Below are 23676 nucleotides of genomic sequence, written 5' to 3'. Positions count from 1 at the left end.
CACGGTGTGCGGGTGTAAACTTTGAGTAAAACTGGTCGAACCGCTAGACCCTACACCCTAGCGGCTACGGCGTTTTTGTTCACCAGCGTGATCAAATTCTTTGTCCCCGTACCCCAAGCTTTAGCATCCACCTTCTCGAGAAGGGTTCAGAGGGGTCTACCTGCAGAATCTCCTTCAAGGAGAAGCTGTTAGGTCGCCCAAGTCGATCAACTGGCTCGGATCGCTGCCAAGAGACAGAAATGAAAAATTGCGATGCTCGTGCAGGTTACACCGGCCCCGTCGCAAACATCGGACCTGAACCCCGCACAGACATGTCCGATAAGAGCTCCCCTTCACTCATGCCACCAAGGTAACATCACTAACCCCCACTTTCGTTTCCATTATATCGTACATTCATCCCACATATCCAAGCGTTGCATATGCAATTGCTGCATCTCAACGCTTCGAGTCGCGTCACGAAGCGATAGTCGCCTCATTCGATATGAGCGGCAACTGACCGAGGTTCGAAGGCTAGCCCACGAAAGGCTCGAGGCCGCCTCATGTCAAACAGAGCCAGGGGATAAAAACTGAGATGAGCCCCAGCGGCCTTGCCCGACCCCGCTCAGAAGCGGACAGGGACATCTCGACCTTTCTTGTTTGATTCTAACCTCGAGCCAAGCCCACAGAATCTCCGTCGAGGAGAGGCCAATGGGCCACCCGAGCCTATCAAACGGGTCGGGCATCTGCCAGGAGGCGGGTTAAGAAGTAGTGGAATGCCACATGAGGGCTCTGTCGACCCCGTCAATGGACGATGGACCCAGATTCCACTCGAATGTACCCGTTAGCGAGCTCATTGAGCACAACACTCAAGCCATCGAGGCAAGTGTCGTTAGCTCAGCCCCTCCAGTTGTGGAAACCGAGGATGGGGTGACACGTGAAACACGGCCGACCCCTATCAGACCCGAAGGGGCTCGGGGGCTCGAGCCACCCGATCCTAGATCAAGAGACTGAGGTTCGAAGGCTGGCCTGCGAAGGGCCCGAGTCTGCCTCACGTCGAACAAGAGCCAGGGGAGAAAACCCAGATGAGCCTTAGCAGCCTTCGCCCAACCCGCATAAAGGCGGATAGGGTCATCTCAACCTTCTCGTTCGATCCAGCCTCTAGCCGAGCCCATAGAATCCGCATTGAGGGGGAATCTGTTGGAAGGCGGGTTAAGGAGAAATGGAATGCCACCCGAGGACTTTGCCGACCCTATCATGAGCGATGGGACCAGATTTCGTTCGAACATCCCCGTTAGCGAGCTCATCAAGCGCGTCACTCGAGCCATCGAGGCTAGTGACGTTGCCTCAACCCCTCCGGTTGCAAAAACCATGGACGGGGCGACAGTCACAAAAATGAGCCAACCATTGACCACATCCTAGCCACGTGTGGGGGCTTAGGGAAGGTTGGACTTGCAAGGAGACCGAACGCACGATCGTAGAATGATAGCTAAAATCCTAAGGAAGGGGTACGTGCGAATACAAGAGTAGTTTCGCTATCCTCCCTTCGGTCTCCAGTGACATTTGACCCCAGCAACCGCAAGGGGTCTGATCTCACTCGGGGGCTGATAAAGGTACAAATACCTCCTTTTTCAAAATAGTCGCTACGTCGGACCTCTTCCTCACGTTAAGGTTAGTGGAAAGGTTTGTGGGAATGAAAAATCGAGCATGCCTGGTCAGACTGCAAAAAACCCATGCCCCGACAACTATAGTAACTTTGCTCACCAGCATAATCGAAGTTTCCCTCTTACACACCTCGGGCCCTACGATCTTAACGAATAGAAGGGTCGGATTGCATGAGCCCTTCTTTTTTGAATACGAAAAGGGAAGAAGCAAGTTCAATCAAACAAAATGAAATTACGAATCTGTTTTCAAAATACAAAAGTGCCGACACTTGTCCATAGATTACATATAGTGTCTGTGGGGGATATACCCCCGGGTACCACAAGATGGTACATGGGCCGCACCATCCGAGGTGGCCCGGCCTGTAAAATCAAGGCGTACACATCAAGATTACAAGTTGTACTAGATATTGTAATAGTACCAAATTGGATACTTTACTTGTAACCTTGTCTCTTCGGAGTATATAAGGAGAGACAAGGGTCCCCTAGAGGACAGGTTATTCTATATACATCTCAGTACAATACACCAAAGACACAGGACGTAGGGTATTACATCGATCAGACGGCCCGAACCTGTCTAAATCGCTGTCTCTACGCCTTGTGTCACCATCTGGTTCCTGATTACACGCACCGTCTACCGATAATCTACCACCACGGGCACCCCCTCGGTGGACTGCTGACCATATTTCATCGACAGTGGTGCGCCAGGTAGGGGTCCCCTTTTAGGGGTTGTGCGTGCTGATCTTCCGGCGAATCAGATGGCGATTCTCTTCATCAACGTCCTCCGCGGCAACTCGGCTTTTTGTGGCGGGTGTTCTTGAACTACAGTATCAACGGCGACTCGTCGTAACATGGTCGGCTACGGCGTCAGCATGCACCATGCGTCCCGGCAGCACCACCATGCTCCTAGGCCATGAGCCGATCTACTACTACAGCACCATCCAAGATGACGTGCGATCTACATGCAAGGCAAGCCAAACCAAGATTGACTTGGTATGTATCACGTACAGGCTTGGCGTTGTTGGCGATCTTGCTGCTTGTCATGTCTTCATCGCTTCACACCTCCACGACTACTCCAAACGAGACAAATTATCACCTACGAAGCCCGACGACTCGAGCACAAAGTGAGCTGATTGGCGATCCATCATCACGATCATATTTGTGCTATAAGTTACCAAGGAGGCCACGTAGACATACAAGCCAATAGCAAGTTACAAGTCGGGCAAGCAAGACCCTCCATCTACTCAAATACGTGCAGACCAGCAATAATTAATCAAATATATTTGATGCATTGATTGGCTGCTGCATACTACGCATGCATGCATGAAGATTTTATCATTCCAAGCGGAGGAGTACGTGTGCATCCTATACACGTATGAAGCAAATCTGCATGCCACATACAAGCCGTGCACCAGGTTTTGAGTTTGTTTTGGCTACGTGACGTACCTGCCATCAAGCAAGAGACCGGACTCGTCGAGCCACAAGCGAGCCACGCTGAGCCACAAGCGAGCCACGTCGAGCACGCCGAGCCGTCAAGCGAGCCACGCCGAGCTATCAAGCGAGCCGACTAGCGAGCCATGCCAAACGGCTCCGCCGAGCTCCGACCACGTCGATCACGTCTCGAGCAGCTCCGTCGAGCTCCGACCACGTTGACCACGTCCCGAGCAGCTCCGCCGAGCTCCGACCACGTCAACCAAAGACCACGCCAACCACGTCCCGAGTAGCTCCGCCGAGCTCCGACCACGTCGACCATGGACCACGTTGACCACGTCCCGAGCGGCTCCGTCGAGCTCTGACCACATCGATCACCAGACCACGTCGCAATGATGATCGCCACGAAGAACGGCGCTACGACAACCGCGACCACCGTCATGACGACAGGTTGGAAAGCTCGAGGACCGGACGACTTCATCACCGCCGACCAGATTTCTATCAAAGATAAGTACACTTCTAATATTTATATTTAACACAATTTTCATTACGACGTTTCTCCACAACGTCCTCGTCATGATTATTCTTCAAATAACGTTTGTCCATGTATACCATCTTAAATATAACATACAACTATACTTAATGCAAATCCTCGACCAGTCATGTTGACGCTCGATGCCTACAGAGACGGGCCTGTCTCCGGCTCCTCCCTACATGTGCACGAGCGTCTGCCCTCTGCGTTATGGGTGGTCGGCAGCGGCTCCTTAGCGATGCTTTGTTCTTCCTACACGTGCACGGGCTCCGCGCCCCGCGTTATGGTTCATGGGCTAGCTAGGGCTGGAGACTCAGCTACATACTAACTGGTCGGGCGGTTTATATTAAGTATAAACACAAACTTCACATTAACACTGATGTTTACAAAGCACCAACTGCTTTATCACATCATGCTCATTTGCAAATGACTGTTGAGCGTTGTTTCTTCACCGCTGATTTTTCTCCATAATTTATTATTTTGTACATCATGTACTACCATTCTACATATTTATATTGCAGGAATTTCGAGCTATGCTCGGGGACTTCGTCGCTCGCTTCTTGACCTACGCTCGGGGACTGCCTCGATCACTCTCCGACCATGGCTCGGGGACTTCGTAGCTCGCTCCTCGACCTATGCTCGGGGACTGCCTCGATCACTCTCCGACCACGGCTCAGGGACTTCGTCGCTTGCTCCTCGGCCTATGCTCGGGGACTGCCTCGATCACTCTCCGACCATAGCTCAGGGACTTTGCGTCTCAACTACATACGACTAGCGACTCGCATACAGTTGGGATATTCTTTCTCGTTTAGACCTTGCTACAAGGCTCATACCTCGCCTTCCAGCAAGCTCGGGGACTACATCGGTACGATGCACCTGCCGGTGCATCTCATATCGCCTGTACGACGATTGGATTCTCAACTTAACTGGGAATTCTTTTTAGACCCTGGCACCACGTGCCTAAGTCACCTACTACCAGGCTCGGGGACTAAGTGGGCACACTTCACCTTACGGTGAATGTGCTTGTTTTTCGACCACTACGCCTCTGATGATCAAAGATGCTACGCTTCAAGACGCACTTACATTTCTTTTCAGAAATACAAGTGGGCACACTTCTCGAGGCAGAAATCTTTTTCTTTCTTCTTAAGAGCACCATACATTCTTCGGACAACCTACTTCTCCAGCGACAACGGTGGTCGGAGATGTCAAGAACTCAAGCCTCACTGTTCGGAGAAGGTTAAAATGGCGTGTCACATCAGAATACATGGCGCTCGGGGACTAGCTGTGGGGGATATACCCCCAGGTACCACAAGATGGTACATGGGCTGCACCATCCGAGGTGGCCCGGCCCGTAAGATCAAGGCGTACACATCAAGATTACAAGTTGTACTAGATATTGTAATAGTACCAAATTGGATACTTTACTTGTAACCTTGTCTCTTCGGAGTATATAAGGAGAGATAAGGGTCCCCTAGAGGATAGGTTATTCTGTATACATCTCAGTACAATACACCAAAGACACAGGACGTAGGGTATTACGTCGATCAGACGGCCCGAACCTGTCTAAATCGCTGTCTCTGCACCTTGTGTCACCATCTGGTTCCTGATTACACGCACCGTCAACCGATAATCTACCACCACGAGCACCCCCCTCGGTTGACTGCCGACCATATTTCGTCGACAGTGTCCATCAGACCTATTTGACTAACTACCCCCTCTAGGGGAGAACTTTATCTTCAACTTTGCTCGGTAGGGTTTCTGCAAGAGGAGCCACTGCCGCTTCTATTTCATCTAGCTAGGAGGCTTCATAGCCTGACGCGTAGCCGAGGCTCATCGCCTCCAAGTCGATGCTTTCATCGTAATGTGAGCGGGCGATGGCGAAGGCTTGGGTGATCCCTGAGCGAAGTGCTTCCTTCTCTAGCTGGCGGACCCACGCCGTGATATCTACGGCACAGGCTGCAAGCAAGCTGGTCCCCTCTGCCCGCACCACCTGCAGGTCATCGCAGACTACGCCAAGGGCAACCTTCAGGACATCGAGCTCATCGCTCTCCGCCTGAAGAAGACTCCTCGCCTCGGTGAGATCCGTGGCCAGTCCAACAGCGGCACCCTCGGCCTCCAGCTTCTAGGCTTTCGTGGTTCCAACCTCGGCCTAGAGGGAGCTGATTCTCTGCTGCGCCTCATCGCGCTCTCAAATGGCCTGGTTGCGCTCCCCACGAGCCACGCCGCACTCTAAGCAGAGCCTCTCCATAGTATGGCGTAGCTCGTCTCGCTCCTTGCGCAGCCGGGCGATCGCCTCAGCGTCTAGTTTCGCCCTCTGCTCTAGGGCTGCGGACCTCTCCTCGGCTCCTAGCCTAAGATCCCACTCCTTCTCGGCCTCGGCCAGGAGGTCGATGATCCGCTAGCGGGTCTCGGCATCCCGCTGGAGCAGCTCATCCTGCTCCTTCCGCACTCTGGTGGCCTCCTCCTCATCCCGCCACGCCCTCTCCGATAGCTCATCAAAAGACTTCTCAGCGTCCTCCATGTCTCGGCGGGCCTCGGCCTGCCGCGGTCAAAGATTGTCCACCTCCGTGGCAAGGGGAGTCAACTCAGCCACCCTCTATCAGAGCTGGGTGGTCATGTCCCTGTGCAGCCTTGCCTCATCGATGAGGTGGTCCCAAATTTCTCCCAGCTGCGAGCAATAAGAGAATGAAAAAAGGCGGTGGTTAGAAAACAAAAATAAATGGAGAAAGAGGAGAGCGAGAGGCAAGACTAAGTGAATACATGGCCGGTGGAAACGATGATGTCTCGCAGGGCGCCCCTGGCCTGGCTTAGAGCTGCCAGCGCGGCCATGATCCCCTCGTTGAGACTCTCCCGCTCCATGCCCTCGGCGGCATCGTTGAGGGTGAAGAGTTCCGACGACGGGTCCCGTGAACTCACCCACCGGAGCAGGGGCTCATCCCATGTGGGCGGGTGGTGGCCCTTCGATGTCAGGACTAGGGACAACTCCCTACCAGTCTCCTCAGCAACCGCCGCGGTGTCCAGGGGTGCCTCAGCCATGACCCCCTCCGTCCTACCCACGATGGGCGTCGTCTCTAGGGTCACCGATAGCACAGGATGTGCCACTGCCTCTGGCGCTGCCACCATAGCTTCTAGCTACGACCCATCCATCATAGCCACCATCACCTCCGCCTCCATCGGCGGGACCTTGTCCGACTATGCCACGCCTGCCGTGGTCGACACAATGAGTACGGCCGGCAGCTCCGACTGCTCCGACATCGGCAGCGAAATCGCTTCCGTCGCTGGGTGCTCGGTGACCTCTTAGGGTGCTCCCTCGGCCTCGCTGACAGCTTGACCCACTAAGGGCATGGGCACCGCCGTAGGTGGCGCCTGACCGACCAATGAGGCTGTGACACCAGCTCCGCTCTCGCTCGAAACGGGAGCGACGTCAGGTGACGGATCCCGCCTTGCCTGAATGGTGATGCTCTTCTTGGGCGCCAGTGCTAAAGAAGTGCCCCATCTGACCCATCTCCCAACACTGTAGAAGAAACAAAAGGCATGAGTCACGATGAAAACAGAGAAAAACAGAGAAAAATAGAGAAAACAGAGAAGTTGGTGACTTACGTTGGCGCTGTTGGGCGATGGAGACGTTTGGGGGATGAACCCCTAGGCCCCTGCTCTGCCTCATCGGGGTGGGACCATTTTGAGCTCACCCCCTGCTCCTGGACAGAGGGACCCACCTCCCTCGCGTCTAGGGGCGCGGCAGTGGAGCCCCCCCCCCCCCTCCACCGATACCGTGGGCGTTGCGATAGATCCGCTCACGCCTGATAGCTCTTGAGGCGCGGCAATAGGGCCACCCCCCTATGCCGGCACCTCGGGTGCGGCAGCAGACCTGCCTGCTCCTGCTATCTCCTGGGGCAAATCGATGGTTTGGTCCATCTCTTCCGGCCCCGCGGACATGCTTCCCCTGCATGGAACGAGAAAGGCCCCTGCACGGATGAGTACATACCTGTCAGCGTATCCTCGCTCACCAGGTCATCCCACTCAGTGTCGGTAACTACCTCGTCATCCTCATCATCGTCATCACTGCCTGTCTCCTCTCCTCTCCTCGCTCCCATGCCCACAACTTCTGTTGCTTTTTCCTCCTCTCGTCCTCCTTGGCCTTCTTCTGCCACTTGGTTGTGGTGCGATTCGCCACCACAATGAGCGGGTCCTTTGGCAGTGGGGCCTGGCAATCCATAAAGACAAGTCTCTTCGGCTGGTCCCCCTATCTCAATATCAGCATCAAGGGGTCGGGAGTTCAATTAAAAGGGAGGCACGGGGAAAGAGAACTTACGAAGTCAATGTCCCCCGGTTCCAGATGTATTGGGGGATGCCCTGGCATCGGATACACAAAATCAAGAACGGCGTCGACGCTGTCCCACGAAGGCTCCATTGCCTCCTTGATACGATGCGCCACTTCGAAGGGGGAGAGCACGCCCTCGGCGAGCGTCGTCCCATCGAGTGATGCTCCGGGCGCCATCATGTGCAGGGGAAGCGCGCGCCTCATCAGCGGCACCACTCTCTGTGTATGGTAGACACCGATGATCCCTGACCTATTCATGCCCCTGTCCTTTAGAATTCGGATGGCGGCGAGATGGTCCTGGATTTTCTTCTTGTCTTTATCCGGGGACCCCCCCCCCCCCCCCCCCCCCCCCGCATCCTCCATGATTCTGGGACCTCTTCGATGAGGCGCCTGGTGAACACTAGCAAGGGGGTGGCTACGTCGTCCTTGACGTAGAACCAATGCGAATGCCACCCCTTGTTGGAGGTCGACAGACGCATCGGCGGGTATTCATTTACCCGGTTGTTGCGCAGCTGAATGCCGGCGCATCCCATCAGCATGCTCAGCTCTTGCCTCTTCTCTCGCTTCTTCAGGAGGGTGACGGCGAAGAAATACCACCATAGGTCGAAGTGGGGACTAATCCCCAAGAACCCCTCACATAGGGCGACAAACGCCGCAATATGCTGGATCCCATTAGGAGTAAGGTGCTGCAGCTCCACCTGTAGTAATGCAGCAACCCCCTAAGGAACTTGTGGGCGGGGGTGGTGAATCCCTTCTCGTGGAAGTGAGCGAAGGACACAATGTAGCCTTCGAGCGGCGACGGTGCGTCCTCATTGCTGGGCAACTGCCACTCCTCGATGGCAGTCCGCGCGCAAAGAAGGCCGCGGCAAACAAGGCCCTCCAGGCGCTGGAGGGTGACATCGAATCTACACCATGGCTCCATTAAATGATTGGGGTGGATGGATGCGAACTTGATGATGACTGAGATGCGGATGCGGGAGGCTTAGGTGATGTGTGGCGGAAGGTGTAGATGCAAAGGCAAGGAGGCAATGTACGAAACCCTGGGGGCGAACCCTTTGGTTTTATAGGGGCGACGAATGCAAGGAAGGCAACCGTCCACCTGGATCTCTACGCCTGCCACGATTCGCCACCACGTCACCACATGGGATATGTGCCCCCAATCCCTATCCTTTCCCACCAAAGTCGTGCTAGACGTTTTGCCTTCTCGGGTAGACCAGGACTCTTTACCAACAAAAGGATACGAGTCAAAAAAGCGTTCCTCCAGCCTGCCTCAGCCCAGGAGTTCGAGGGCTGGCCCATCAACAGTTTCGACGACCGTCCCAAGGCAGCCTTACGATGAAGGATGGGCCCGCGAGCGGCCAAAACCCAGGCACACGAGTGCCACAAGTATCTCGACCCACGATTGAGTCTCAGCCAGGTTGACTCTTGCTAGATCCCCGTGAATGGGATACCAGGACTCCAATCAAACTATCCAGTTATCAAAACACCAAATCTCATAGCCATACCCGTGAAGGGTCCGAATTACCCCCCGTGTGATTCTATCCAAATCACCCGAGGTCTCGGGGGCTACACCCGATGGGTGCGCTCGCGTGCACCTTCTGGTGAATCAAAATACCCCCCAAACGATTCTATCCGAATCACCCAGGGGCTCGGGGGCTACACCCAACGGGTGCGCTCGCATGCACCCTCTGGCAAACCAAAATACCCCCTAGGCGATTCTATCCGAATCACCTAGGGGCTCGGGGGCTACACCCATCGGGTGCGCTCGCGCGCAACCTCTAGCGAATCGAAATACCCCCCGAGCGATTCTATCCGAATCACCCGGAGGCTCACGGGGTACACCCATCGGGTGCGCTCGCGCGCACCCACTAGCAAGTCAAATCACCCCCCGGGTGATTCTATCCGAATCACTCGGGGGCTCGGGGGCTACTGTCGAGGACTGAATTCTGAGGTACCTAAATGGGAGGACCTAATAACCATCAAACGTTGATGCTTTCGAACAGACAAGAACGCAACTACACTTCTTGCCCAACGACCAAAGGTTGGCTCCGCCTCGCCCGACCCCTGAGGGCTAGCTCCACCTCGCCCGATGTCTCGGGGCAGACTCCGCCTCGCCCGACGTTCGAGGGCTGGCTCTGCCTCGCTCGACCTCCGAAGGCTAAACTCCGCCTCACCTGACGTCTGGGGGCAGACTCCGCCTTGCCTGATGTCCAAGGGCTGGCTTCGCCTCGGCCAACCCCCGAGGGTTGGACTCCGCCTCACCCAACGTCTAGGGGCAGACTCCGCCTCACCCGACGACTGAGGGCTGGCTCTGCCTTGCCCGACATCTGAGGGCAGGCTCCGCCTCGCCCGACGTCCGAGGGCTGGGTCCGCCTTGCCCGATGTCTGAGGGCAGGGTCCGCCTCGCCCGACGTCTGAAGGTAGGCTCTTCCTCACCCGACGTCCGAGGGCTGGCCCTGCCTCGCCCGATGTTTGAGGCTAGCTCCGCCTCGCTCGACGTCTGTGCACTGCTCCTTCATAACTACGCGCGCAGATAAGACGGGGCACTCAAGTCAACCGCAATACCGAGGACCATACCCTGCACACCTGCAGGAAAGTACCATCAGGATATGACCAGACGGGCGCTTTAAGCCCTTCCAGGCATGTCAGAGCCAAACAGTGTTGTGGGCGTCGACATTTGTCCTACAGTGTTATGGGCGCCGGCATTTGTCCTCGGACATGAATCCTGACGGAAGCATACGACAACCATTACGGTCCAGGAGGAAACTCATGTCATCTACAGTAACAAACGTGGGGCCTTTACGCTATCTACTCCCCGTAGGGTCGCGGCTTGGCACCCTGGCGCGCCGCGCCGCCCGCCGGAGTGGGATGGGACGTGACCACTTGCTGAATGAAGCCAGAGTATGGCCCTATCAGGATCAGCGAATGTGCTATCCCTAGCACCATCTGTCGTGTCAGCAGGGCAGGCTCAAAGGAAAAGGAGGACCCGACACCTTCGAAGGACCTTCTCTGCCTCTGGTTTTTCCTCTTTCTCTCATCTGTAATCCCTGCTCCTCCTTGATCTATAAAAGGGAGGACAGGGCACCCCACTAAGGGGACGGAACAATTCAACACACCACGCATCACATAACACACAGCTGAGCAGCAACCAAGCTCTCAGTGCCCTTTCAACCTTTCCATCAGAGACTTGGGACCTGTCCCTCTCTCAACCGTTTGTACCTCCTACTACGAACCTTTCAGTGCTAATAACATGAGCAGCAGCAGCAAACTGGACGTAGGGACATTTTGCCCGAACCAGTATAAACCTTGTGTCTTTTAGCACACCATCCGAGCCCAACGCGCAACAAATACAAACTTACTAGTTGGTATTTACTCGAAACACCGACAAAAATGGAAGATGGACTCAAAAATCAAACACGATCAAAAAGAGCTAAATTTGTTCAGATTCGCAAACATCTAGGAAAAACCAGCTCAGACCGGTTTTGGAAACGTCATGAGCCAGTTTTAGCGAAACTTGTAAAGATTTTCCTATTGGAACTCTTTTGATCTAGTGTGAAACTTGTAAACTACATGTGCAATAGGTTTTCCTGGGATAAAATCAGCCCTCTATTTATATGAGAAAATCATGGTCTATTAAGTGATCCATCTATCTAATTGATCACAATCAAATAATATTTTCACCTTTTCTTGTACCTCAACCTCTTCCAACCACCTTGTTGTCCAGCACGTCTTCCAACAAGATTTTCCAGTGTTCTAGGTGGCCTTGCCTATCCTAGATCACCCTGCTGTGCTCCCCCCTGATGGGTCTTCCTGAGAGGCATTCATGAGCCTTCCGGATGAAGAACGAGTGCTGCCTCGCTGGGCTGCTAATCGGACTCGCCCTTTGGACCTCCCTCCACTGCCTATCTCAGTCATGTGCAGCCCAGACGATCAAGCCATTGTTGGTGTGTGAGCGGATTTAGCGTCAACACACTTTTTGCCGACTCCACTAGGACGAAAGCAAATCAATCTACTACAAAGGTGCCGGACGATCAATGGTAGTAACAAATGAATATATTTGCTGATTTAAGGAGGAAATGAAAAAACTTTTACCAAAAAGTATTGCCATGCAAAAATAAAATGTTACTACTATTGTCCAAAGGTACTGGACAACAAAAAATAGCAAGGTTCATTTCTCAAATCGACCCTGATAAGGTGGATCAAAGACCCTCACACACCTTCAAGACAAAACATCTATAGGTTGGAACTTGGAGGACTAACAAGATTAAGATTTTCAGCAAAGAGGTGAAGTCACAATCGACTTTTGACCAACTTATGAATCAGTCTATAAAAATAGATGTTTAGTCACCTTCGCTGCAAGTTTATGTGCCTAAAAAGGATATTCCATGTTCCTATAATAAAATCAAGCAAGAAGCTTAGACCTACTTGAATGACAGCCTATATATACATATCGCCCATAGAATAGAATGATCGATGTATATGTCGCTCTTAGACTAAAAATAGCCCATGCCCTTGACATCGTTGCTACGGCTATCATGTGTCTTTAAACTCGCATATGCTTTGTTTGAAAACCAAAGGGAGTTAAATTTAAAAGTATTTCTAGTTATGGTTCATTTTAGGCAAGCCACCACTGGAAATTAATTTTTAGGGATGGTTCTTTAAAGCAGTTCGTCCCTAGAAACACATTTCCTAGGGCGGTTATCTTAGGCCAACGGCCCATGAGAATCTATTTTCAAGGTCGGTTGTCTTGACTGAAAATGCATTTTTAGAGGTGGTTGTCTTAAGCAACTGCCCTTGAAAATGCTTTTTCAGTGACAGTTGAGTCAAGGAGTGGTTGTCTTAAGCAACCTCTAAAAATCATATTTTCAGGGGTGAATATCTTTTAAGGAAACCGCCACCCTGCATTTCTAGAGCGGCTAACAAAAGCCTGACACTACAATAGCGTATCTTTATGAGTGATGGCGTAGTGTCGGTTTTAAAAACTGCTTCTGGAAATGTTTTTGACTAACCCTAAAAATCATTTCATATTAGGCCCTACGGAGCTGTAGCTTTTCCAAAAGCACCTCCTAGACACTACTACATAAAAGATTTTGCGAGACAAGGCCCAAACATTAACGGAGGTGGTTACAAAATCTACTTGTCTCCTAAAATACATGAGGATTTATATATGGACGTGGTCGATTTATTTACGAAGGGGGCCACAAAATATCTGTCTCCCAAAATCAATTAACAGAGGTGGGCCTCTTAAGAGGTTTGCGTATGAAATGGGGGCCATTTTTAGAGGCCAATCACTTAAGAGGCCCGCCTCTGTTAATATGCCTGAGGCCCAACCAAGCCCATATCTATGGCCTTCTACCGGGCTTATATATACTGCGAGTTATGGTTTCTTTTGGTGTCTTCCTCACTTCTCCAATCTCATCGCCCCCTTCTCTCCCGTCCTCTCCCGATCAAATCCCGTCACCCCTTCTCTCCCCTCCCTCGGCGGCACCTCCTGTAGTGGCACGCGGGGCAAGGCCCCTCTTTCGGCGGTGGCGCGCGGAGCGAGGCCCCTCTTCTGACGGCAGAGCGCGGGGTGAGGCCCTCCTCTGATGGCGGCGCGCGGGGCGCGGCCACCACCTCAAGTGGCGATGGTGCATCCATGCGCAGGAGCGGTCCCTACGTGGACCCAGCGAGGAGCGCGGCGGAGCTAGCCCTGTGCGGTGGTGAGTCCTAGATCTGTAAGGGGTCCAGCGGGGCAAGGCCGCTGCCGCCGGCGGCGGATCTAGACATTGGGCTTAGTTGGGCTCGATGGCGGACTCTGCATGGGTTCAGCATTGGGCTCGGTGCTTTTTTAATTTTTAAATCGATTAACAGAGGTGGGCACCGAGCACCGCCTCTATTGATCGTGATTAACACAGACGTTGGTCGGGAGGCGGACGGTTGCTCGCCTGTCGCCTCCCAAATTCATTTTTGACCGCCTGCATTAATGTTAATTGTGCTAGTGAGAGAAGCTTTCTAAAAAAAGCTCAGGAAGCTGCTCTAAGGGAGCTTCTCAGCTTATAGTACAAAGTGCGACTTTTGAATCTTTTGTCAACTTGATGAAGCTAGCTACCCTGTTTGGGGAGAGGGGGCTTCCAGCTTTTCAAGTTCTTTTGGAGAAGCAAAAGCTGCCAAAAACTCCCCAAACAAGCCTTAGGGCATATACAATACGAACACTTTTTTTTTTTGCCTCAGGAGCATGTGCTCCCATGTCCCATCATATTGGCCCAGTTCGCTGGGAGGAATTTGAAGGAATCTGGATAAATCTGAAGGAATTTGTGAAAAAGTGAACAGTGAAAACCATCCGTGCACAGTGACAACCGGCTGGTTTTCTTACCAGCCGAACTGCCCCCATTGCCTCTCTCCTGCACCTATTTCCATGCACATCCAACAGTGGTGAGGATGTGAGCACATGATCTTGAGGGCAAATTTATCAGTGCACCTATTATTGTGCATGTAGACTGATTAACAGTGGTGAGGATGTCCCTGCACCGTCTCTCCTGCAGTGCACCTATTATAGTGCATGTGGGCATGCAAGGTAGGAGCGCTTTTACAGGAGCAATCCGATCTCAGGACGGGATCATGGAGTCGCTCTGCCGGTGGACGATTCCCTTAGGAGCTTTTTAGGTGTACCGCAAATCGTCCGGCCCTCATTTGCAGCCTTGCCTATCACTGGGGGTGGCAGGACCTCGTTGAAGCACCGTGTCCCTGCACCAGGTACGTCATGTCGTGCACCTCGTTCGCCACCGCCAGTTCCGACCCATCCGCTGTGCCTCCTCGGTTCGTGCCTGAGGCCTCCGTCACCTCTGCTCGCCGTCGGGGGCTGCCGCCCGCCGCCAGATCGAGAACATCTCCTGCGTCGATCGAGGCGCGAGCGCGACTTCATTCACTGATTGGTACGTACGTGTGTTCAATTCGTTTCCCTATAACCTCTCCGCAACTATTAATATAGCATAAATCATAGTGAGAGTGGGGTGCTCCTCTCATCTCAACTGTAGAAACATCCCGTGGCCGTGGTTGTTTATCTATCGATCCCTGACGAGGGAGCTAGGGGAATGAAACGAAGCTGCTGCACTTTTTTTTTTGTGTTTCCTTCGTGATTTCACCTGTGTTCGATCTGAACGAACATAGTTGATATATGATCCGTTCATTATTTTATTTATTCACTAGATAAATACTCGTGCGTTGCACCACGACCACAAAATTTTGCCCACGCCGACAATGATAGATTTAATTATTTTTTACAAAATAATAAAAAGTTACTAATGATTTTGTATTTGAAATTGTAAACTATTTTTAAATCCATTCAGTGGGGCGATGACACCTCGCTATAGTACTTGGTTCCCTTGCCTAGAAACTCGTTCCAGCTAAGGTTGCCCAGCTAGGAGACATACGACCAATTGGTGGCCTGCCGAGTGCCGAGCAGTATGCTTCAACGCTCACCAGCTTGGTGACCAACTCCCTAGACACGACCCATACATGTGAGGAACTGAGGATCACTTGTATGGGTAAAGATATCGTGAGACTCAAATAACATGGGTCGCGGATCACTGTCATTTGAACAAAACCATGATCTCCTTTCGTTTAGTGACACAACAATGGTTCAACGCTTATATATATATATATATATATATATATATATATATATATATATATATATATATATATATATATATATATATATAGATCTTGTAGTCACTGATATTCCAGGGGTATAGCTCGATGATTGATCGAACACCTAAAACTGGTATAATCTTGTAGTCACTGAAACCAGCTTTAAAGATGATATTCCTCCATTCTTGCTCATCTCTCTGAGTGCCGTTGACAATCATGAAGAAGAGATCAGACATGACCTGTGTCTCCCTATTCTTAAGATTTGGAGGCCCTGCACCAACCACAGTATCTACTATGATCACCTTGCCGCCTGCATCTCGTGGTGGTACAGCTTTCTTGCAGTTCCTTAATATCGTGACACACTCAGAGTCACCCTAATCGTGCATAATCCACTGAAATAAGAAATCAAGAGGCAGTGTTATTCCTGGTTAGCGGTTCCTTAACATTAAATCAGAGATACTATACAGAATATAGACTACTATAGCGCACTAGTAGAGAACAGACCTTTGATCCTCGGCCAAAATGGGCTCTAGTCCCGGAATTTTTTGCCCCCGGGACTAGAAATACCTTTAGTCCCGGTTGGAGGCTCCAACCGGGACTAAAGGTCCCTGCCCAACGGCTACTGCGCCAGACAGAGGTGGCAGGGACTTTTAGTCCCGGTTGATTTACTCCCGGTCGGTGGATCCAACCGGGAGTAAACGTCTACTCCCGGGCCGTGGCTGCGCCCGGGGTTGGAAAGTTACCTTTATTCCCGGTTGGATCCACCAACCGGGACTAAATGTTCTCCCTTTATATATCGGCCGTCTCCTTCTTCCTCCCCGAGCCCGAGCTCAACACATTTTGAAGCTCACTGCACTAGTGTTCTTGCTTCCTCCCTCCCTCCATTGTTCCTCCATCCATTCTTCGATTCCTCCGTCGATTTCTTCGATTCCTCCGTCGATTCTTCAGTTGTAAAGGTTACCAATCTCATACTCTCATTTTTCACCATTTTCTTATGCCATTTTGTTCACTATATATATTTATGGTTCTTTATTGTGGTTTTTTTCATTTGTAAGCAATTTGAGCTCAAAATCACTTCAAGCTTGCATATTTACATGAAAGAAGGTTAAAGTATATATAAATATAAACTTAGAAAATAGTTAGAAAATTATAGCAAATCCGTACTAGTTGAACTTGCGGACCGTGTTCAGCTCAGCGAGCATGTTCTCTGCCGAGCGGTAACGGACGTCAAGGAGGAGCTTTGATTCTACGAGGGAGAGCGACAACGGTCGTGGAAGACCGTGTTCCCTTCCTCGTAGAATCGGAGCTCTTCCTTGACCAAGTACGGTGCCGTCCGGTGAAGAAATGCTCGCCGAGATGATCACGTAAGCAAGGTCAACTAGTACGGATGGTTATTTATTCACTATATAAATATAAACTTAGAAAATAGTTAGAAAATTATAGAAAATCCGTACTAGTTGAACTTGCGGACCGTGTTCATCTCAGCGATCATGTTCTCTGCCGAGCGGTAACGGATATCAAGGAGGAGCTTTGATTCTATGAGAGAGAGCGACAACGGTCGTGGAAGACCGTGTTCCCTTCCTCGTAGAATCGGAGCTCTTCCTTGACGAAGTACGGTGCCGTCCGGTGGAGAAATGCTCGCCGAGATGATCACGTAAGCAAGGTCAACTAGTACGGATGGTTATTTATTAAAACATATTTTTGAGCTATAATGTATTAAAAAATGAGTATAAAGATCTAGATAATTTTATAGTTTCTTAATTTTATTTGTTTATAAAAGGAGAAATTTATAGTGTATTAAAAAATGAGTATAGAGAGTAGATGGCAACTGCTTCAGGGTCCTCGGCCTCTCATGGGTTTCCAAAACGACTTAGGCCGGGCCTCCCTCTCATTCCATGCGGCAAGTGTCGTGATGAGACGAAGATTGTGATGGAGTACCGAGTGAAGAAGGAGGGTCCCAACAAGGATCGTATCTTCTACAAGTGTCCGGATCGCAATGTGAGTTATTTTATCGTATTTAATGATTATGGTTAGTTTATACCTATTTTCATGATGGTTGTGATTAAAGTTCTAATTTTTTGTTTTAATTTCAGTGGGATGGCAGTGGACGATGTTCAGGCTTCTACTGGGAGGAAGAGTATGTTGAACTCGTGCAAAAATATCTTGCACAACAGGTAGATACGGCGGCTAATGAGGCAGTGATCCAGCCGAAGAAGCCCAAAGATGTTGCACAATCGGGGGATCTGTCTGTTTTAGTTGAGATTGGTCGCGAAATCCTTGTGCTCCTGAAATGTATTTTAGCTTTAGTTCTTTTAGTGGTAGTTGGAATTATCTACATTGTAGCGATGCTTTCATAAATTTGTATCTTTTGTGGTGGCACGCATGTTGTATAAATAATTAATTATGATCTAGGTTTTAATATGATATTTATGTCATGTAATGCAGATGAGCCGTCATTGGATATATAATGTTGATCGCCGCTCCCAAGAGTTTATTGATGGCGTGCATTCTTTGTTACGTGCGGCTGAGGCAAACAAACGCGACGGTGGTCCCCTGAATCGCATCATCTTTATTAATTAAACATATAGCTTTCACCGGATCACCAGATTGGATGACAAATCTTTTTCTCGTAAAGTGGTGTCTGAGGCAGGAACAGGAGAACAACTACTGTGGTTACTATGTTTGCAAGTTTATCAAGGTGGTCTCCCAAAGAACTCCTACAGAGAGACTCAAAGTACGTTAAAAATACACTATATATTCATTTAATTATTATTATTGATTGTGTTACTATGTCTTTATATATATATATATATATATATATATATATATATATATATATATATATATATATATATATATATACATATATTAATTTATTTTCTTTTAATTCAAACCTGTAGACTCGATGGTTGGAGGAAAAGGTCATACGGCAAGACCAAATCAAAGCAATTCAAGAGTCTATAGCCGGATTTTTTAATGAGCAGGTCATCGATTCCAAGGGCGAGTTCTACTTCGACCCAACACTGCCATTGAAGCCAAGCTAGAGGATGAGAGGAAACTTGTTATGTCACAACAACTGTAATGCAATCTTTTGTAATATATGCACATGAAATAATATAATGTAAAATACACATATGCATGCATGCATGTAAATATATATATGATGCATGCATGCATATATATATATATATATATATATATATATATATATATATATATATATATATATATATTTCTATGCTTGAATTGTGTGATTTAATACGTTCATTGTGCTTGAACCGAAACATACTATACGCGCGTATAAATATATAATTAGCAGCGTACAATACGACTTCGAAAACCTATTTTGAAAAGAAAACAAAAAAAAATGAAAAGAAAAGAAAAAAGAAAAAGACCTTTAGTCCCGGTTCGTATTACCAACCGGGACTAAAGGTGCCGGCCATCGTGGCATGTCAGGAGGCACCTTTAGTCCCGATTGGTGTTACCCACCGGGACTAAAGGTCCTCCTTTAATCCTGGTTCCTGACCCGGGACTAAAGGACCCCCTTTAGTCCCGGATGCTTACTCCTGGGTGGGGAATCGGAACTAGAGGGGGTTCCTCACCGGGAGTAAAGCTCTGTTCTCTACCAGTGAGCACCTACCTCCAATACTTCTTATATATGTTCCGTATGAAGTATGAACTATCAGTTTCTAGTACGGTTTCTAGAAGTCATGTCACTTAAGGTTGAAAACTACTTGAACATATTTTTTTCCATAAACTGTGTTGAAGTCACATCTCATAAACTTTTCATATTTAATTAAGAGTTAAATGCACCAGATGTCCATTAACTTGTGAGGAGGTTTCGGTTAGATCTATCAACTTCCAAAGTAGCTTTTTGGGTCCATAAACTTTGTACGCCGTATCACCTAGGTCCATACCTCTCCACGTTGGCTTCTCGTACTGACGTGGCATGATGCCGTGGCCATGCAGGCCAGCCGCAGCCTCGCACCCAGAAGCCGATGGACGGCGCCACGCCACCCCATTTTGGAAGCTTGTATCTCTCCAACCAGAGCGAATTAGACTTTGGCACTTTAAGCAAAGTTGGAGATCTCGCGTAGCTCTACAACATTTGTTACTACCTCTTGTGCCAAAACTAAACGGATTCGGAGTTAAGTGGGGACAAAGATTGATGTTTCCATATATTTTTGTGGTAGTATTGCATGAATACAGAGCGCGGCCTCAGGGACGACGGTGGCTGCGGCTGCGACCTGCTGCTGTTGGTCCTGCTCCTGGCGGCGGCCGCGATCAACGCGTGGAGCGGGGTGGCGACCATGCTGCCGCTGTTGATGGCGTGCGTGGCCGACGCCTGGCTCGGGCGGTACCGCACCATCGTCCTCGCCTCCCTTCTCTTCGTCGTGGTGAGCTCCTCTTTCTCTGCACTCCCGATTCTCTCCCCTGCCCTGCATGCCCGGATCGTTGCCTTTTGACGTCTCCCATTTGGGCGAGACCGCGCGCGCTTTCGCATAAAAAGTGCGTCCACCTCAGCTGGGCTCGTGGATTTCGCCCGACCTGTTTCGCTTCACTCCAGAGCATGGGCATGCTGACCGTCTCCGCGCTCCTGGCGTTCCACCATGATGGCTGCAGCAGCTGCGCCTCCAGATCGCTGGCGTGCTCCCCGTCCCCCGTGCCAGTGGCCGTCTTCTACGTCTCCCTGTACCTGGTGGCGCTCGCCGAGGCCGGGCACAAGCCCTGCGCGCAGGCGTTCGGCGCGGACCAGTTCGACCAGAACGACCCCAAGGAGTCCGTGTCCAGGAGCTCCTTTTTCAACTGGTGGTACTTCGGCATGTGCTCCGGCACCGCCGTCACCACCATGGTGTCCAGCTACATCCAGGACAACGTCGGCTGGGGCCTCAGCTTCGGCATCCCCTGCCTCGTCATGGTCTTCGCGCTCCTTATGTTCTTGCTCGGCACCAGGAATTACCGCTACTACACGGCCACCGAATCGAGCCCCTTTGCTCGCCTCGCCAGAGCTTTCGTTGCGCTCGTCAAACGCTCCAAATCGAGCGAGTATGATGGGTAATTCGCTACCTGTTTTTGTCGACGTTTGGTTCTCAAGGTCGAGGGACACTAGTGAGTTAACGAAAGTTGTTTGATCATCTTGGCAGCACTCTTGCGAGCGACGACGCCGGGCACCGAGAAGAAGTGAAAGGCGTGCTGCGCCTGTTCCTTATCTGGGCGACGTCCATCATCTATGTCGTGATCTTCTCGCAGTCGTCCACGTTCTTCACGAAGCAGGCCGCGACGCTGGACCGGCGGATCGGCCCGGCGCTGCGCGTGTCGCCGCCGGCGCTTCAGACGTTCATCAGCGTGACCATCATGGTCTTCATCCCGGTCAACGACCGCGCGTTCGTGCCCCTGGCGCGGCGGCTCACGCGCCTGTCGTCCGGCATCACCATGCTGCAGCGGATCGGCACGGGGCTCATCCTGGCACTGGTTGCCATGGTCGTGGCGGCGCTGGTGGAGATACGGCGGCTCGGCGTGGCGAGGGACGCCGGGCTCGTGGACCAGCCCAAGGCGGCGCTGCCGATGAGCCTGTGGTGGATGGTGCCGCAGTACGTGTTGTTCGGGCTCTCGGACGTGTTCGCCATGATCGGCTTGCAGGAGTTCTTCTACGACCAGGTCCCGACGTGCTGCGCAGCCTCGGGTTGGCCTTCTTCCTCAGCATCTTCGGCGTAGGCCACCTGTTCAGCAGCTTCATCATCTCCGCCATCCACGGAGCCACCAAGAAGAGCGGGGCGAGCTGGTTCTCCAACAACCTCAACCACGCGCACCTCGACTACTTCTACTGGCTGCTCGCCGGGCTCTGCGCCGTGGAGTTGGCCGCGTTCGTCATCGTCTCGCGCGTCGCAAGACCAGCAGCAGCAGGTCGCAGCCGCAGCCGCCGTCGTCCCTGAGGCCGCGCTATGTATTCATGCAATACTACCGCAAAAATACAGGGAAACATCAATCTTTGTCTCCTCTTAACTCTGAATCCGTTTAGTTTTGGCACAAGAGGTAGTAACAAATGTTGTAGAGCTACGCGAGATCTCCAACTTTACTTAAAGTGCCAAAGTCTAATTCGGCCTGGTTGGAGAGATACAAGCTTCCAAAGTGGGGTGGCGCGGCGCCGTCCACCGGCTTCTGCTCGCGCGCCCGCGGGGCTGCGGCTGGCCTGCATGGCCACGGCATCATGTCACGTCAGCACGAGAAGCTAACGTGGAGAGGTATGGACCCAGGTGATACGGCGTACAAAGTTTATGGACCTAAAAAACCACTTTAGAAGTTGATGGAACTAACCAAAACCTCCTCACAAGTTAATGGACCTCTGGTATATTTAACTCTTTAATTAATACGAAGGTTCCACCTGAGGACCAGGTCCTGTAAACTCTTGGGCTGAATTACGATTGAATATTCGACCTACCACATAAGCTATACAACAACAAAAGGACTAATCAAGGCAGTCACCTCACCTGTCACAACAAAACAAAATGCATGTCCATATCAAACAAAATGTGAAACTAACTAGAAGTAGAAGAAATACCTTGAGGAAGACTGCATTCGCTGGTGGAATTGCCTCAAACATGTCACCAGCAAGGAAACTGAGCCCGGCGCAATCGGGAGCGGTGGCGACGACGTGTGCAAGATCCAGCACGGTGCACTCTATGCCAGGGAACGCCACTGAGATGGCCTGCGCCGCCGCACCATGGCGCCCGCCAACGTCGACCAGGGAGCTTATCCCCTGGAAGACGCCACCGCACTCCTTGATGGCGATGTCCATAAGGAAGCGGGTGTCCGCGACCATGCCAGCGTTGAAGAGCTGGCTCATGGACGGATCGTGGCCGACGACGTCCCACACGTTCTTCCCATGGGACAACTCGAAGAGAAGCAGGTCTGTCGCCGGCAGCTCGTGCTCGAACCACGTGCCAAGATCGAGGAATGGGGACACGAAGATGTTGTTCAGGATCAGGCCCAGCGTTGGAGTCAGATTCTGTGATGAGCCGACAAGAAGTCGAGATGCTGGAGTGAGGCCGTAGACGTGGTCACCGTCGTCGTCAGACGAGTTCTTGGCGATGCTGAAGATGCCGGCGACTGTGAGGACGCGCATGAGCCTGCGCAGGCATGGTGTCTTGGACGGGTGGAGCGCGGCCTTGGTGGCTATCTGGGTGAGGGTGGCAGTGCCGCCATGGCAATGGATGGCGTCGGCGATGCCGAGCTCCAGCGCGGACTTGAACGCCATGGACTTGATGAAGGCGAATGTGCTGTGCCAGAGCTCGAGCTGAGCGTCGAGCAAGGCCTGTTGATCAGCGAAGTGTTGCTCCGTGATGGACCCCATGGCGTAGCGGTGTCGGTTGCTTTGTTATTAGCTTATTATAGCTGTGTTGGATATATAGGAGGACATGTAGGCTACTAGGCTAGCTACATCTCTATATATAGGCTTATGTTTGAAAGTAGCGTAGCACTGTACTTTTGCCTTGATCTCTATTCATAGTGCAAAACATCTACCACCTGAATTGAGACAAGTGGATTACAACTATGACAAAGTCTGTCCACTTTTCGCTTTTCCATACCGGTGAGCAAGATATGGCAACTGGTGGCCCATCTGTGTCATCTCAACACCTAATAAACTGTACCATGAAAATCAGCTTAAGATGTCACACTCAGCAGGTATTTCTTACTTCAGCATGTGGAGTCATGTTCTTGGTTCTATGTGTTGGTGTTCTCCTTAAGGCTCCGTTCGGTTCCAGGGGATTCAAGCCCGGGAACCAATCCTACCGGGAATGACCGTGTAATTTGTATAGCCAGATCTTCACCGGGAACCATTCCTGCTAGAAAAAGCCCTAACCGAACGGGCCCTAAGTGTTTCAGATCCCGGACAATATCGACATGCTTCATTCTAATTGATTTGTTTTTGTTACCCCGTGAATCTCATTTTCTTTCCCATTCCCAGTCTTCCCAATTTTGATTTTGCAATACTATACAAATAATTTGTAGAGCTGTTTTTTTATATAGGCAGCTCAATTGCGAGCCACCTTTACAGAGCCCACCATCGGCTACAATCAAATCAGACACTTCTATAAATACATTTTCCAGAGGTGAGCCGGTCG

The 23676-nt window shown here is 51.0% G+C and overlaps 2 pseudogenes; one reads left to right on the top strand and one right to left on the bottom strand.

Annotated features, from left to right (window-relative positions):
- Positions 1-7437: 7437 nt before the first annotated feature.
- Positions 7438-22904, bottom strand: LOC136479966 (O-methyltransferase ZRP4-like; annotated as a pseudogene).
- Positions 19552-21486, top strand: LOC136483860 (protein NRT1/ PTR FAMILY 5.10-like; annotated as a pseudogene).
- Positions 22905-23676: the final 772 nt, after the last annotated feature.

This window comes from Miscanthus floridulus, chromosome 9 (genome assembly GCF_019320115.1).
Source record: "Miscanthus floridulus cultivar M001 chromosome 9, ASM1932011v1, whole genome shotgun sequence".
Taxonomy (NCBI): domain Eukaryota; kingdom Viridiplantae; phylum Streptophyta; class Magnoliopsida; order Poales; family Poaceae; genus Miscanthus; species Miscanthus floridulus.
This window is presented reverse-complemented; position numbering and strand designations above follow the sequence as displayed.